The following is a 17,851-nucleotide window of genomic DNA, read 5'->3' as shown; positions in this document are numbered from 1 at the left end:
TGGTCCCACGTTTACAGCAAATGGGAAAATGGCTGTGGCCCTCAGACAGTGATAGGTCCTGGGTTATGGTCGCCATCTTTATTGGGTGCAAGGTACAGCAAGGCGCATGGACATGTCCTCTTCCTGGGTGGGGAAGGGGTGATTTGAAGAGGGGCATTGACACATCAAACACACACCAAGAGAAGTGTTTGCCTTCACTATTCATCTTGCATTGACTGTGAGCTTTTTTGTGATTTCATTTTATAGGATATTAATTAAGAATAATTGAGACAGAGATCTCAAAAGCAATTTTCTATCGTCAGCAGGGTCATCAGGATCTGAATACTATTGACATTAACTGTGGAAGGAGAAAGGTGTGTCTGTACTGTCTGTGGGAAAGTATCTATTATTTTTCAAGTAAAAAGCAGAAAGATGTTCAAATTAGTGGTTGGATCACCCTAAGGTTTGTGCTCTGCAGCTGAGGAAGGAGATATTGCCCTGAGAGGGAGCACAGATTTATCCAAATTACACCTAGTCTCTTTGTAGGACCTGTCAGATTGGTCCCAGTCACCCACTTCATGATGTTAACCTGTAAACTCCTTATTTTCAATTCCCTGCAAACTTCTCATTAAAATTCCTTATGGACTCAAATTCCAGCACCATTTCAGGTGGAATGTCCCAGATTCTGACAACTGTCTGTTCATCCAGAAACTGCAGAAGTCTATGTTGACTCTGGAGTTACAAAGGGCTGAATTGAAAGATGAGATGTTGTTTTTGAGCTCCTATTGAGGTGCATTGGAACAGTACAGGAGGCTGAGGGCAGTGTAGGTATGAGCAGACAATGAAAATGACAGGGCTGCACTGTGAGGGCTGCTTGGCTCAATGAGTGTGTTTTGGAGTTGGGTGTAGACAGAGCGAGGTCAGACAGGGAGAAGGTGAACCTCAGCTTCAGTTATAGTTCAGGCTATTCAGAAATTCACATGGTCCCAATCGGAACAGGCAGTTTGTAAGTGAAACCTGCTGAGTTTTTAAAAAGTTTTTAAAAGTATAAAATGTCAGCAAAAGTAAAGATCAGAGCTTTAGATTATAATGGAAATGTTTGAAGTGAAGAAAGGTTGCTAGCTCATTTAAATTCTGTTAATGAGAGTAACGATCTGAAACTCGAGAGACGTTGTGACAGGAGCCCTCAGACCTATAGTGTGCTCCTCTTGTACAATATGGGAAATAAGGGACGCTTTCAGTGTCCCTGACGGCTATGTGTGCAGGAAGTGTGTCCATCTGCATCTACTGGGAAACTGCTTTTCAGACCTGGAGCTGAGAGTGGACTCACTGTTGAGAATCTGCGATACTGAGAATGTTATGGACAGCATGTTTAGTGAGCTGGTTACACAGGCAGAAAGGGAATGGGTGACCATCAGATCAAGTAAAAGGCTCAGGAAGGAAGTGCAGGACTCCCCAGCGGTTATTCCCTTCTCATACAGATATTGTGCACCGCTTGGGATTCTATAAGGGGGTGGGGGGTGAGGGGGGGTGGGGGGGGGTGGCCTCTCAGGGGAAATCAACAACAGCCAGATTCATGACACCACAGATAGCTCCGCTGCACAGAACTGGAGGAAGGAGAATGGCAGAACTATAGTGACAGGGGATCCAGTAGTCAGGGTCAGAGACAGGCGTGTCTGTGGCCACAGACATGAATCCAGGACAGTGGAATTGAACCCAGGTCCATTTATTGATAAGTGCACAGAACAATAAAGGTCAGCGTCCCAAATGCAACTTTCAGCACTTGATCACCCTGAAGCTCTACTTTCCAAGGACTGTGCACTTGTTCTGAGCCCTTCAGAGGGATTGAAGGGGATAGGGAGAAAACAGGAACAGGGTTGTGTTGTAATCTACAAAATAACGGTCACCCTCCCCTCTCGGTTTCCCCCCTCTGTCTTCCATCCCCCATCGTGCCTCCTCCCCACCACAGGGAAAATACCTTGTGTATTTACCCTATCCATGCCCCTACTGATTTTATAAACCTCTATAAGGTCACCCATCAGCCTCTGATGCTCCAGGGAAAACAGTGTATTCATCCTCTCCCTGTAGCTCAAATCCTCCAACCCTGGCAACATGCTTGTAATACTTCTCTGACCCCTTTCAAGTTTCGCAATATTGTTTTGATAGGAAGGAGACCAGAATTGCATGCAATATTCCAAGCGTGGCCTAACCAATGTCCTGTACAGCCGCAATATGACCTCCCAACTCCTATACTCAGTGCTCTGACCAATAAAGGAAAGCATACTAAACACTTTCTTCACTATCCTATCTACCTGCGATTCTGCTTTCAAGGAGCTATGAAGCTGCACTCCAAAGTCTCTTTGTTCAGCAGCACTCCCGAGGACCTTACCATTAAGTGTATACATCCTGCTAATATTTGCTTTTCCAAATGTAGCACCTCACATTTATCTAAATTAAACTCCATCTGCCAGTCCTCAACCATCTGATCAAGATCCCATTGTAATCTGAGATAACCCTCTTCACTATCCACTACACCTCCAATTGTGATGTCATCTTACTAACAATATTTTCTATGTTCACATCCAAATCATTTATATAAATTATGAAAATTAGTGAATCCAGCGCCGATCCTTTGTGACACCCCACTGGTCACAGGTCTCCAACCTGGAAAGCAACCTTCCACCACCACCCTCTGTCTTCTGCCTTTGAACCAGTTTTGTATCCAAATGGCTAGTTTTAGATTAGATTAGATTACTTACAGTGTGGAAACAGGCCCAACAAGTCCACACCGACCCGCCGAAGCGTATACCACCAAGACCCATACTCCAACGTTTACCCCTTCACCTAACACTATGGGCAATTTAGCATGGCCAATTCACCTCACCTGCACATTTTTGGATTGTGGGAGGAAACCGGAGCACCCGGAGGAAACCCACGCAGACACGGGGAGAATGTGTAAACTCCACACAGAGAGTCGCCTGAGGCGGGAATTGAACCCGGGTCTCTGGCGCTGTAAAGCAGCAGTGCTAACCACTGTGCCACCGTGCTCTGTATTCCATGAAATCTAACCTTGCTAACCAGTCTCCCATGGGGAACCTTGTTGAGCACCTTACTGAAGTACATGTAGCTCATTTCTACTGCTTTGCCCTCATCAATCCACTTTGTTGTTACTTCAAAAAAATTGACTCAAGTTCATGAGACGTGATTTATCACACACAAAGCCATTATTAATATCCAGGACTTAACTCTGTACATTGGGGTCTGCGTCACCCAGTTATGGGTGTTAATATTCTGGATAAAGGTCCCGTACACCAGCTTTCTGTTGGTGACTGTGTACTGAGTCTTGTTAATAACACCAACACAGATGAGTTCCTTTTAAAAGGCAGTCCCTATATTCCTAATCCCCCTGCCATCTGCTCTGTCTCCTCCATCCCCACCGTAGACAGTAAGTGGGAAGAGCTCATGGAGTTTCCATGTGAGTGAGAATGAGAAAATATCTTCCCTTCTTTCCACTAGCCGACCAAGAAATGGTGGTAGCGTCCTTACCTCTGGACCAGGAGAATCGGGTTCAGAGTTGAGTAACAGCATCTTTGAAGAGGCTGATTGGAAAACGTGCCCAAGCCACCAGGCCATGCTGTCTCCCAGCTGTCCCTGCCTGAGTCTCCAAACAGAATCTTCCTGTAGTTTCTCTCCTGTCAGACTCTCCCATTGCTTAGTTTGTCCAGAATCTCCTGCTGCTGCACTGCTCCTGTCCCTCACTGACCTGTCCATCCCCCAGTGTCCTCCACATTCATTCATTGTTTACAATCCCATTGTCCCAGTCCTCCAGCCCCACCCCCTCCACTCTATTGGGCAGCAGCTGCTGTCAATCAACCAGGCTCCTGTGTGATCCGGAGCATGCTCTGTAGGAGGGGAGACCAGTGCATGGGCACAGTGCTGGCCAATTGTTGGTGTATGTGCAGTATGGGTCAGTGCCAGGGAGGCTGTGGGTGTGTGGGATTAATCTGTCATTGGCAGTTCCTCCCTCTGAAAGCAGGACCCAGGGGAATGGCCCCTCCCCTGGTATCCTGACGAGTGGTCAAAGTATCAATGGGGAAGCATTTTGCAGAATGTTATCAGAACTCTTGTGAAGTTTCAGGAATGTTATGGAGAGGGACAGGGGTCGGCCTGTAATTAGAGTTCTAATCTATTTCATTTTAGTTCAACCAGATATGATTTGGCCAGTGTGTGCAGGATGGTTCTCATCAGAGGACCGGAGTGGGGGAAATAAATAAGAGGTTCCAGATTGGGGGAAATAATCAATGTGGGTCTGGCCAGGAAGGACACCCTGGGAGGTGGGAGGAGGATTCATCAACACCCCGGAGGCTCCGAGTCAGACTCATTGATTTGATTAGATTTCCTACAGTGTGGAAACAGGCCCTTCGGCCCAACCAGTCCACACCGACCCTCCGAAGAGCAACCCACCCAGACTCATTTCCCTCTGACTAAAGCACCTAACACTATGGGTAATTTAGCATGGCCAATTCACCTGACCTGCACTGTCAGTCTTTGGATTGTGGGAGGAAACCAGAGCACCCGGAGGAAGCCCACGCAGACACTGAGAGAATGAGCCCGAGGCTGGAATCGAATCTGGGACCCTAGTGCTGTGAGGCAGCAGTGCTAACTACTGTGCCATCATGCCGCCCCTTTTTTTGGTTCTTAGTCTGTAGACAGGAGCGAGAAAACTGAATTCAAAGAGAGGAGAGAGTGTTAGAATTGGGTGTAGAGGGAAGGAGTGAGGAGATTGGTTTGGATTTCAGCTCTCAGAAGAGAGAAATTGTGAGACTGAGATTTAAAGATTAGATTAGATTTTTTTAGATTAGATTACATTACAGTGTGGAAACAGGCCCTTCGGCCCAACAGGTCCACACCGACCCGCCGAAGCGTAACCCACCCATACGCCTACATTTAACCCTTACCTAACACTACGGGCAATTTAGCATGGCCAATTCACCTGACCTGCACATCTTTGGACTGTGGGAGGAAACCGGAACACCCGGAGGAAACCCACGCAGACACTGGGAGAACGTGCAAACTCCACACAGTCAGTCGCCTGAGGCGGGAATTGAACCCGGGTCTCAGGCGCTGTGAGGCAGCAGTGCTAACCACTGTGCCACCATGCCGACCACAAAAGCTTTGGGGGAAACAAAGAAACTACAATTTAATACTATAATTGTCTTATGAATTTCCATCCTGTGTTAACAGTGGTGACCTGTTTTCTCTATTGTAGGGTTCTGAAAGGGCGGATTTGTGGATGAGAAATTCAAATTGAACTTCCTGTTCAGTTTTGCTGGTTACTTGATCCGTGCCGATCTGAATATCATTGGCCTTTTCATGTGGAAGGAAAGGTGTGTATTCTGTCCGTGGGCGAATATTTCAAATGTCAGTGTGTCTGGAAAAATTACTGAGACGCAGCCAAGTCCATGTTAGCATGGTGACTGTGGAGAGAGAGTTCATTTGCTTTTAAAAGTCTGAAAAAACATGGCACATTTCCCAGGAACAATTAAGCTACAGATTTGTTTTGTATGAGGACAAGTTTTAAATTAATCATGCAACCAGAAAGACAGAAGGATACCTGCAGCATGGAAAACGCTATGAAAACGGAATTGTTGTAAAGGAGTTAATTCTCGATCATGGTTTGTAATCCATTGGCGTTGTCACGTCAGTTCCAATGCTGTGGGGAAACACTGGAAATGTGATGAATGTAATGTAGGTTTCAGTTATTAAACTGTAAAAAGGTGCAGAAGAAATTTACAAGGATGATGCCAGGTCTCAGGGGTCTGAGTTGCAAGGAGAGGTTGGACAAGCGAAGATTTTTTTTTGTTTCGAGCAGTGGAAACAGAAGGGGGGATGTTTTCTGGAAGTGTAAAAGATCATGAGAGGCCTGGGTAAGGTAAGCACTCAGTCTTTTTCCCAGGAAATCAAGGACTGGAGGGCATCAGTTTACGGTTAGAGGAGAAATTATGAAAGGGAACCTGAGGGGCAACTGTTTTATGGACTGAGCTGCCAGTGGAAGTGGTTGAGGTGGGTACATTAACGACATGTAAAAGACATTTGGACAAATACATGGATAGCAAAGGGTCAGAAGCAGATGGGCCAAGTGCAGGGAAATGGGGTTCATGTGGATGGACATTTTGGCCGGTATGGGACAGTTTGGGCCAAAGGGCCTGTTTCTGCTGTAGGACTCTGACTCCAAGTATATTTACTATTTCACCCGCTATCTCTGGTAGCATCCTGGGATGTATTCCATCAGGGCAAAGAGACTTGTCTACCTTTAGCTCCATTAGCTTGCCCAGCTCTAACTCTCTCGTGATAATGGTTATTTCTAGGTCCTCACCTTCCTCCATCTCCTTGTCAATTACTGGCATGTTCTTCGTATCCTCCACTGTGAAGACTGACTGCTGTGTCCTCATATTCCTGCACCCTGCTGGATAGCAATAACTGGGCACAGAACTCTGAAAGGTCTTCTTTGAGTCTTTATTGATGAGACATGGCAGCTACCTGGATAGTGTACATGCAGAACACCTCCAGGCAGCATCAGGTAACTTCCCGCCTGTCCGATGTGCCGCTCCCATTCTTATACCTTTGTGGTTTGTGGTTTTGAATGGACGCTGTCTCTCATTATTATCGCCATGGAAATGGCAGTTAAAAAGTCGAGTTCAGCTCAGCACTTTGTGGTTAAACCACATACCCCTCCCCCACGCCCCTGTGGCTCAGTCAGGTATCTGACAGGCGGTTCAGTTTCAGTGGGGCTGTCTGTCAGAATTCTGATGTGGAAGAGCCAGTGTTGGAGCGGGGTGGGTAAAGTTAAAAACCACACATCACCAGGTTATAGTCCAACAGGTTTACTTGGAAGTACAAGCTTTTGGAGTGTGCTGTGATTTTTAACTTGATCAGGATTATCTCTATGGTAACAGTTACGTGCTTCAACAATTACTGAGGCCATGTGTTCCCCACACAATAGGTTTCCCTCTAGCAGTGTAAACTGCTATTCTGGCCCTGGGGATAGCTACTCATCACTTTTCTCCCCCAATCCCATCTAGCTTTCTGTTGATCTTTAAAGTTTTTCTAATCTTCTAGTTTCTCCTTGGTCTTTGCCAATTTGTATGCTTTCTATTTCAATTTGATAGACTCCCTTATTTCCTTAGCCACCCATGGCAGATTACTCCTTTTCCTACAGTCCTTCCTTTTCACTGATATATACTTTTGCTGAGCAGTTTGAAAAAATTCTTTGATATTCCTCCACTGTCTGTCAACTGTCCCAACCTAAAGTCTTTGCTTCCAGTCTACATTAGCCAACTCCTGCCTCATCCTATTATAGTCTCCTTTGTTTAAGCACAGGATTTTAGGATTGGATTTAATCTTCCCGCTTTCCAACTGTATTCTAAATTCCACCATACTTACCACAAGTCTTTTATCAGATTACGAGGTGAGGCGATGTTACCTGGGTGTTTTGGTTTTCATTGTCAGAGACCTTGGCTTTGTAATAACGTACAGGATAGATATTCACAACAGAGTATTCTGGAAGGTGTGAATGTACTACACAGTCTAAAACCATAAATCACTGTCGCCCCTCAGTTTACATGATTTGGAGATGCCAGTTGGAGATGCCGGTGTTGGACTGGGGTGTACAAAGTTAAAAATCTCAACACCAGGTTATAGTCTCACAGGTTTAATTGGAAGCACACTAGATTTCGGAGCGTTGCTCCTTCATCATGATCCAGTTAAACTATAACCTGTTGTTGTGTGATTTTTAACTCTCCTCAGTTTAAAATTGCAAAAGCATTATCTCTACATGCTTCCGCACTAAGTTTGGAACGCTAATCCACCTGACTATCCTGCATTATCTGAAAATCTCCTTTGGTGAAGGTGGTGAGTTTTGGATTCAGCTTTCCAGTTATTACCATAAGAAGATAAGCACTGGGCACAGGAGAAGCAATGCAGCCCTTCGAACCAGCTCCACCCTTTAATATCATGATGATTGAGCTCACCTCGGTCTCAGCTGGATTTTCCCGCCTGCTCTCTCTCACCCTTCAACTCATTGCAAATTAAACATCTGTATCTCATTTGCTCATTAAATTTGCTCATTGTCCTGGCATCCAACGCATTTTGAATAGGGAATTCCACAGATTCACAGCACATTGAGATAAGTACATTCTTCTTCATGAAAATAGAATAGAATCCCTATAGTGGTCCACACCAACCCTATAATGAGCATCCCATTCAGACTCACCCATTCTCTGTATTTCCCATGGTTAATGGCTTAACCTGCACAGGCATGGACACTGTGGGAATTTAGCATAGCCAATCCACCTAACCAGCACATCTTTGGACTGTGGGATGAAACTGGAGCACCCAGAGGAAACCCGCACAGACAAGGGGAGAACGTGTAAATTCCACACAGTCGCCTAAGTCTGGAATCAATTCCAGGTCCCTGACGCTGTGAGTCAGCAATGCTAACTATTGAGCCACCTCTGTTTAAAGTCTGCTCCTCCTATTAACCACCCCATGCCCCAGTTGGCTGAATCTATATTCCTTACATCAGAAAATCAGGTTGTGGAAGCAGATGTCTCAGTAAAACCCAGTGACAGTCCATATGTTCTGTGTGTCTGAATGGGGATCCTATACACAACACCCTCCAGTCCACACTTTTAATTTTCTTTCCAGAGACATGGCTCCAATGGCTTCATGGGGACTACAACTCTCACAATCCCTGAAGCAGGGACCACACGTGTGTGGGGAAACCCAGCACTGTACATGTATAGAATGTTGGCGGGTTTTGGAGCATGTGCTTTGGGGAAGTATACTTTGCGGAAAGTATTTCACACTGTGTGATTGGCTGGAGGAAGAATGCATCTGCTTATAGTATTGATCAGTTGGGGGGTCAAAGTGTCACCACACCCATGGAGGACCATTCTCTATCCCCAATTCATTGTAATGGTGGGAATCAACTAATGGGAAACAAAGAAGGATCTGACCCATTCTCCCAGACTGAAGGTTCCTCTTCATCCAGGATCTGCCACCTCCCTGTCTGTTTCCTTTTGTTTCATTCTGCTGTTACATTATTGACTTGCAGCAACTGAAGGGAAAGGAAGTGAACCCAGAAAGGGTGCAGAGTCTAACCAGGGACGGGAAGTGGTGGCATGGATCTGTTTATCAGCAACACCATGAGAATGGGGGGGGTGTACATTAGGGGGTAGTAGAGTCAGAATGGTGGGAGAGAGTAAGTGGGCTGATGGCTTACAGCTTTGGGGGAAGAAAGGGGAAAAAAATATTCCAGAGAAACTAGAATTGTCTGCTCTGAATTTCTAATCTGTGCATATTCCTTTATATAGGATGCTACGTGGTGAAGATTTGCAGACTCAAATTTCAACATCATGTGCAGATTGTGATAAAGTTAACCAGAATTTGAAGAACCAAAGATGGAGAATCACTCGGCCAAAATCCTGCAACACTCTCACTCATAGCATTATCGGTCTATCTGCACCAAATGGACTGTGAATGGTACAAGACAGCAGCCTACTACCATCTTCTCAAGGGTAACTAGAGATGGGGAATAAATGCTGGCTGAGCCAGTGATGCCCATATCCTGGAAACGGTTTCTATCTCTAGTTGCTGAAACCCAATTGATGTTACTGCAGGATGACAAGGGATGCTGAGTGCATCCTCCAGGAAGAGCACCATCACATTACCCCTGCCTATACGCACACAGTAACACAGCAACGTCACTGGAACAAAAGGCAGTGAAGCCAAAGGAGGACTTAGATATAGTTCTTCGAGATAAAAACCATCAAAGGAAATTGGAACACAGCAGGAGCAGGAGACTGAGCTGGATGGTCAGCTGCTTCCCATTGAATGGTGGAGCAGGATCGAAAGGCCTCCTCCTGCTGCTATCTCCCAGGTATGTACATAACCATGGAGCCCGGGTAGGAAGAAGTCGGCAAGGCAGGGATTCTCCAGGCGATTGTACTTCCACATCAGTTTTCAGTGAGGGATGGTTTGATGGATTTTATTTAACATTTAGGTCTTTCACACAAGGTTTGTGACTTTGTTTTGCTTTAAATGTAAACGTTTATTCCACAATAAATAAATCTAAAAGAAAAGACACGGAATATCTAAATATAAAAGTTTTAAAATTTCAAATGCCCTTTGGAACAAAATCGTGTCTACTCCCGTACACCATCACGACCCAGTTACTCACACTCCAGGGAAACATTCCCTCCCTTTCTGAACCTTTGGTTTGCTTTAACTGCTTTTCAGTTCGCGTTCTGTGTGCTGTGAAGCGTTCTTTTTTCTTCTATACAGAAGTGTTATCACATACGGCAGAGCAACCTTCCCACCATCAACATCATCATTACACCGTTTTGGTTTTTGTTAATATATAATCACCGGCAGTAAACCATTTGTAAACCAATTGAATTTTTCCAAACAAAACCCATTACGGGCCAAGCAAACTATTACAAGTGACAGAATGGGAAGGGACTGTATCAAAGTAGAGTTGTGGTGATTGGGCAGCAGTGGAGATAAAGCACTGTATCCCCTGCGGTGCCCACCTCTATCTAAAGGCATCGAGAGCATTGATACACACCACATGCTCCTTCTCCAAGGACACCCTGCCGTGTAGCCTTTATCCTCAATCATAGAATAGAATCCCGACAGTGTGGAAGGAGAGCATTGGCCCGTCAAACTCCACCGACCATCTGAAGAACATCACGCCCAGAGCATTCCATCCCTGTAGCATTGAATTTCCAATGGCTGATTCACCTTGTCTGCACATTCCTGGATCCTGTGGACAATTTAGCACAACCGATACACCTGAACTTCACATCTTTGGACTGTGGGAGGAAACCAGATCACCTGGAGGGGACCCACACTATCATTGGGAGAATATGGGCACTCCATACGGGCCGTTGACCAAGGCTGGACTCCAAACTTGTACCTGGTGCTGTGAAGCAGCAGTGCTACAGTCACAATTTACATCAAAACAGATGATACCTGCTCATTGTCACATTGCTGTTTGTGGAGACTTATGCCCAGAGAGACATCCCGAGGTTCAGAAAGTGGCAATATAAATTCAGTCAACTCCAGCCCAGTTAATGTTATTAACAGCCACACATCAATACTCCAACAGTGTCATCATGTACAAGGTCCAGTCCTGACTCTGATGAACAGTAACTGCAGAATCAGAGTCCTGCAGTGATGTGTGAACTCTACCCCACACGGAGCAGGGGGATGACCACTCCCCTGTGTGCACTTACTGGTCTCTCAGTCCTGTTGAAGATGCAGCAAATCCCTTGTCACACAGAGAGGTAAACAGCTCCTACCTAGTGTGGTCTCAGCAGACCAGATGAATCACTGAATCCCTTCTCGCACATTGAGCGTTTGAATGGTCTCTCCACTGTGTGGGCTCACTGGGGTGTCGGGGGAGGGATGAATCACTGAATCCCTCTCACACACTGAGCATCTGAATGGACTCTCCCCCAGTGTGGGCTCACTGGGGTCTCAGAGCTGCGGCATTTGAGTGTGTCTCATCCTACACTGGGAGCAAGTGAATGACCTTTTCCCCAGAGTGAGTTCTCTGGTGTTTCAGCTGGTCAGAGGACTGAGTAAACCCTTTCCCACACACTGAACAGGTGAAGGGCCTATCCCCAGTGGGAATGCACTGATGTCTTTGCCGATGAGAGATTTGAATGAATCCTTTCTCACACATGGAGCAGGTGAACGGTCTCAATCCTCTGTGCCCTCTCTGGTGCCTCAGCAGATTGCAAGATCGTGTAAACCCTTTCCCATACGTAAGCCAGGTGAGCGGCCTCTCCGCAGTGTGACTGTGTTGGTGAGTGTCCCACTGGGAGGGGTAGGTGAATTCCTTCCCTCCTTTCCCACATTTACACAGCCTCACGCTGGTCCTGTAATGATGGTGTGTTCCCAGATCACATGTCCAGTTAAATCCTCAACCATGCACACAACATGGGAATGGTTTCTCTGGGTTGGGAATGCTGCTTTCCCTTCCATATTACCCATAATGATCAGGACCTGTGGAATTGGGTGGCTCTCATATTGCTTTCAAGTGTGAATTTCCCATCTGTGAATCATTTGGCTATGAAACAAGTTTATCTCTGTCCTTATTGCAATAATATTGCAGGAGGAATTGAGAACAGTTCATAGTTTACTCTATTATTCGTTAACATCAGTCCGTCTCACACATTGTTTCTATCCCTTTAAATGAGAACAGCAGTGAAGGACAGTGCTCCTTTAAACAGCCAGCCTCTGCACATGCTCCAATGAGCAACTTAAAGCTGTAGCTATGCTTTCGTGTCTCCAAGGGAATGGGGAGAACCTGGAAAAGAGGCTGGATCACTGAGGAAGTGAATTTCCCAGGCTTTGGAGAAGCAAAGACAAAACTGCAGGACAGAGTCTGAGTGGGACTAAGTTTTTTTTTATCAATCGCAACTTTTGTTATTTTTTTGTCCCTCTGACTCCGAGCTCATCCCACAACGCCCAGCTCCAGCTTTCCCTTTAGTTCTTTGAACGTGAAAAACTTGAACAATGCAATGATCTCAGTTATGTGTCCAACTGTCATCATGATGCTGAAAGTAAGTTAGCAACATTTTAAACAACTTTGTGCACTTAACCAGCAGAACTGACACCTCCTCCATTACTTACACTTCTTGACCCATGATATCAGCTTCTATGACAGTTATAATTCTCTGACCACTTGGTTGGAGCCAGGTAAGTCAGTTCCAACAACTATTAATAGATCGTATCGAAAGAGGGTGCCCCTCAACTGGCATTCATTTCCCAAATGTGTTTTTTTCTTTGAAAACACTTGACATGTCTGGCAACCTGGCAATACAGCATACAGTAAATTGACAGTCTCAGTAGCCACTTCCAATCCATGAAGCAGCCAGTAACATACACCAGTGAATTGATTTCTAACAGCAGCATTGCCCTCTCAGGAGAGATTGAGGAGAATGAGGCTGTCTTCTTGAGCGTATCTAAACATGAAACACTTGAAATGAATATTTTTTTTAAAGAGCTCAATAGGATCGATACAGGAAGGATGTGCTCCCTGGCTGGTGTGTCTGGAATGAAATAAACACTAACTGTGGTATCTTTAACCAGCGTCCCCTTCAGTTGCATCAATATTGTGTATTTTTGAGCTCATCCAGTTTCACTCTTGAGCATTCCCATTGTTAACTGCTGTAATGTTGGGGGCCATTTGGAATTCTATTCCCAAACCTCAACCGTATGTCATTCACTTTTACTCAGTGAGACACTCCTTCAATTTGCCCTCTTTCCCAAACTTTCCTTCACCTGCTCTGATTTTCCCTTATTTGGCTCAGAATTAAGTGACCACAGAACTTTTATAGTGTAAAAGGAGGCGATTTGGCTCATCAGCTCCTCAAAGAATCCTCTTCCCTCAGGCTTTTCTTCTATCTTTTCCCCATTCTTCCTCTTCCGATGTTGAAGGGAGGCATGGTGGCAGAGTGGTTAGCACTGCTACGTCACAGCGCCTGCCACCTGGGTTCAATTCCCACCTTGAGCAACTGTCTGTGTGGAGTTTGCACATTCTCCCCATGTCTGCATAGGTTTCCTCCCACTGTCCAAAAATGTGCAGGTTAGGTGAATTGGCCATGCTAAGTTGCCCGTAGTGTTAGGTGTAGGGGAATGGGTCTGGGTGGGTTGCTCTATGGAGGGTCGGTGTGGACTTGTTGGGCCGAAGGGCCTGTTTCCACACTGTAGGGAATCTAATGTTCACTTCATTGTACCTGGCTCCATTAGCAGTGGATTCCTAATCTCAACCTTTTGCAGAATGAAAATGGTTTGTCTAAATGTCGCATGTGAAAGTGAGGTCTGCAGATGCTGGAGATCAAAGTTGAAACTTTATTGCTGGAACAGCACAGCAGGTCAGGCAGCATCCAGGGAACAGGAGATTCGACGTTTCGGGCACAGGCCTGAAGAAGGGCCTGTGCCCGAAACGTTGAATCTCCTGTTCCCTGGATGCTGCCTGACCTGCTGTGCTGTTCCAGCAATAAAGTTTCAACCTAAATGTCGCATGTGCATCGTTGCCAATTACCTTGCATCGGTGCCTCACCATTCTTGATTCTTTCACAAATGTGAACAGTTGGATTATGATTCCTTTTTAGCAGCTTCCCTTCCATCCAGGCTGCAGGTTATATTTGCAGTCAGGAGGAGTCCATGGACAGTGTACATATTCACTGTGACAGGTTCTAGCCTCTGTGCAGTTCCCTGAATGGTCAGCTTCCCAACATTCAGTGACGTATCAGTTCCATGTTCCTGATCCTGAGCTGTGCACGGTGGAAGCCACAGGGATGTTGAAGGGTCTTCACTTGGTTAAAACTAATCTGTAGAACCAGAATGCACAGCGTGAGACAGGCGGGTTACTGTCTGAACAATTGTTAGCGGAGAATATGAGAGTCCACTTGGCCCATCAAGTCCACTCTGCCATTCATCAAAGTCATAGCTCACCCAATTGTGGCCTTCTCTTCATTTTCCTGGCAGGATTTGCTTCTTCTCTGTCCATTTGTCTGTGCCTGGTTATCCAGCGAGATGAAGTATGCGGGGACAAGCAGTGGACTTGATACCTTCCAGAACTATTGGACCCTTAGGACACAGGGTGTCCAACAGACACGGAGAAACACATTCTGATTAAATTAGACAGCTTCCCATGTCCCATTCTGTTGTTTTGGACTTTGTTGCTGATTTTGGTTTATTTTAAATTTTGGTTTATTTTAAATTGATTGGATTAAAAATTAAGTGTAGAAAACAGCAAAGAAGAAGCCCCTTCAGGTCGCTATACAGAGGCTGTAAGCTCTCCCACTGACTGTATAAAAAGCCAATGGACTGTTCTCAGCCCCTGCCCAGTGCTCTCTCCTTTCACATTGGTGAGGGTGCTGACTGGGTGACAGGTTCCCATCCCTGATGAACATGAGTGAATCCTTTGGTAATTAAACAACAATCTGATAGGTTTTATGGTCACTATTCCTTACTGACAAACCCACCAATTACTACATTAATTCCCCCTGATTTCACAAGCTGCCTTTCAGTTTATTCTTTATCTCAAACATTGAAAAAATTTATGTCAATTCTAAAGTGTTTTACAAAATGGGGACATGCAGTTAACAGACAGATCAAACATCACCCCAAGATCAAAGAGAGATACTTCATTTAATATAAAATGAATAGTGCTAGCTTTTAGAACATTTAGAGTGAGGAGAAACTGTACTTATTCTGTGTTGTCTGGGCTTCACGTTAACATGTGCCTTTTTGAAACGAAACCAATGTTACATGGACAAGAAACTGTGGATATGGCGTGGAGACTGTGGGAAGGCTTTCAATTACCCATCCAATCTGTAAACACATTGGTACAGTCAGATCAGGGAGAAACGTTCACCTGGTCGAAGTGAGGGAAAGCATTCATAAAGTCCTCTCACCTCCTGGCTCAGCAGTGTCTTCGCTCCATTCTGCTGGTGTGTGTGACAAGGAATTCATTCAGACCTCCAACCTGCTGACACACCAGTGAGCCCACACTGGGGAGAGCCTGTTCCCTTGCTCTGTGTGTGACAAGGAATTCATTCAAACATCCCACCTGCTGACACACTAGTAGGTCCACATTGGTGAGAGACTGTTCCCCTGCTCTGAATGTGGGAAGAAATGCACTGTCATTCTTGGTGAATTAATTACCAGCGAGTTCCCACGGAATGACAATGATTGGATTTTTGATTTTGTTTGTTCACAGGATCATTGCATCCCTTTCTGGGGCAGCATTTATCAACCATTCAAACTATCCAGAGGATATTGAATAATCAACCACATTGTCATGTCTCAGTATTCACATGTCGGCCTGAGCAGGTGAAGATGGCAGCTTCCCTTCATGAAAGGGTATGAGTGAACCAAATGGGAATTCAAACCAATTGACAGGATACCATGAGGCGAACCTTTTTTAAACTCCAGAATTATATTACATGCGAATTTCACTATTTGCAAACTACTGTCAGTTGGAGTTCCTTAACCACACAATTTTACCGGGGCAGCAAAGTTTTATTTCAGGCAAAGTTGCATTATTGTTTAAGCAACTTATACTGTTAATAAGGTATAACAGTATACCTGCTTCATTATGTTTAAATATTGTGTGCGTGTTTTTACACTGATTATGCAGCACATGATTACCTGGAGCAGTTGATCAAATGGCACACTCCTGGTCTCGATAGGTGCAGGTTAATAAAAGTTTTGTTGCTATGTATGGTGAGCATGCAGTTTTGTTGCTATGTATGGTGAGCATGCAGTTTTAGTTAACCAGTAGTTAACTATCCAGATTCTATGTCACATAGCCATGAGACAAGAGGGTTCAAATAATTGATTGACACAGTAACAAACCAGCCTGAGAAGCAGAGTATTTCAGGGTTCAGTCCTGGATATGGTATATATATTTGAATAGCATATAGAAATAGATTGGAGAGCAGGAGGTTGACCTACAACCATAACAAGACTGCCCCATTATTCGCCATCAGCCAGTTTGTCTTCTGTATCAGTGAACCATTTCCAACTGTCACAATGGGATACTTTCTTCATATATCATTCATTTCTTAATTAGTTAAATGATTCATTCTTAAACTCAATAAATTCTTTGGAAATTGTGATAAATTGCCAACTGCATATCATCAGTAATTTTAATCATGAGCCACCTAAAACCAATAAACTCCATATCCCAAAAAATAGTCTGAGGTTGTGGATCAACTACATATTAGGAAGGATGGCAGGGTACCTGAGAGGTTGCAGATCACCCACACATTGGGAAGGATAGCAGGGCCCCTGAGAGGGGGCAGATCACTCACACATTGGGAAGGATGGCAGGGTCCCTGAGAGGGGGCAGATCACTCACACATTGGGAAGGATGGCAGGGAACCTGAGAGGGGGCAGATCACCCACACATTGGGAAGGATGGCAGGGTCCCTGAGAGGGGGCAGATCACTCACACATTGGGAAGGATGGCAGGGTCCCTGAGAGGGGGAAGATCACCCACACATTGGGAAGGATGGCAGGGAACCTGAGAGGGGGCAGACCACCCACACATTGGGGAGGATAGCAGGGCTCCTGAGAGGGGCAGATCACCCACACATTGGGAAGGATGGCAGGGTCCCTGAGAGGGGCAGATCACCCACACAATGGGTAGGATAGCAGGGCCCCTGAGAGGGGCAGATCACCCACACATTGGGAAGGATGGCAGGGTCCCTGAGAGGGGGCAGATCACTCACACATTGGGAAGGATGGCAGGGTCCCTGAGAGGGGCAGATCACCCACACATTGGGAAGGATGGCAGGGTCCCTGAGGTGAGGACAGATCACCCACATACTGGGAAGGATGGCAGGGTCACTGAGAGGGGGGACAGATCACCCAAACATTGGGAAGGATAGCAGGTTCCCTGAGAGGGGGCAGATCACCCACACAATGGGAAGGATGGCAGGGTCCCTGAGAGGGAGACAGATCACCCATACATTGGAAAGGATGGCAGGGTCACTGAGAGTGAGACAGATCACCCATACATTGGAAAGGATGGCAGTGCCCTGAGAGGGACAGATCACCCACGCATTGGGAAGGATGGCAGGGTCCCTGAGAGGGAGACAGATCACCCAAACATTGGGAACGATAGCAGGGTCCCTGAGAGGGGCAGATCACCCACACAATGGGAAGGATGGCAGGGTCCCTGAGAGGGGACAGACCACCCACACATTGGGATGGATTGCAAGGTTACTGAGAGGGGGCAGATCACCCATACATTGAGAAGGATGGCAGGTCCCTGAGAGGGACAGAT

General features: G+C 45.7%; 1 long non-coding RNA gene across 4 annotated transcripts in view; it reads left to right on the top strand.

The window, feature by feature from the left end:
- Positions 1-16,585, top strand: part of LOC122549784 (uncharacterized) — a 33,582-nt gene extending 16,997 nt beyond the window's left edge. For 2 of the 4 annotated variants that reach the window (XR_015757087.1, XR_015757086.1), the window contains exons 4-5: positions 5,249-5,366; positions 9,354-10,983. This is a non-coding gene — a long non-coding RNA (uncharacterized LOC122549784). Of the gene's footprint in view, positions 1-5,248; positions 5,367-6,347; positions 6,560-9,353; positions 10,986-15,778 lie in introns of those variants that run through there. The other 2 variants (XR_015757089.1, XR_015757088.1) reach the window with 2 other exon arrangements.
- The last annotated feature ends 1,266 nt before the right edge of the window (positions 16,586-17,851 follow it).

The sequence above is a fragment of the Chiloscyllium plagiosum genome, unplaced genomic scaffold, assembly GCF_037043375.1.
Source record: "Chiloscyllium plagiosum isolate Xiang-an unplaced genomic scaffold, Cpla_swu_hap1 HiC_scaffold_5, whole genome shotgun sequence".
NCBI lineage: Eukaryota > Metazoa > Chordata > Chondrichthyes > Orectolobiformes > Hemiscylliidae > Chiloscyllium > Chiloscyllium plagiosum.
The sequence above is the reverse complement of the archived record's forward strand: the minus strand, read 5'-3'. Positions and strand labels throughout refer to the sequence as shown.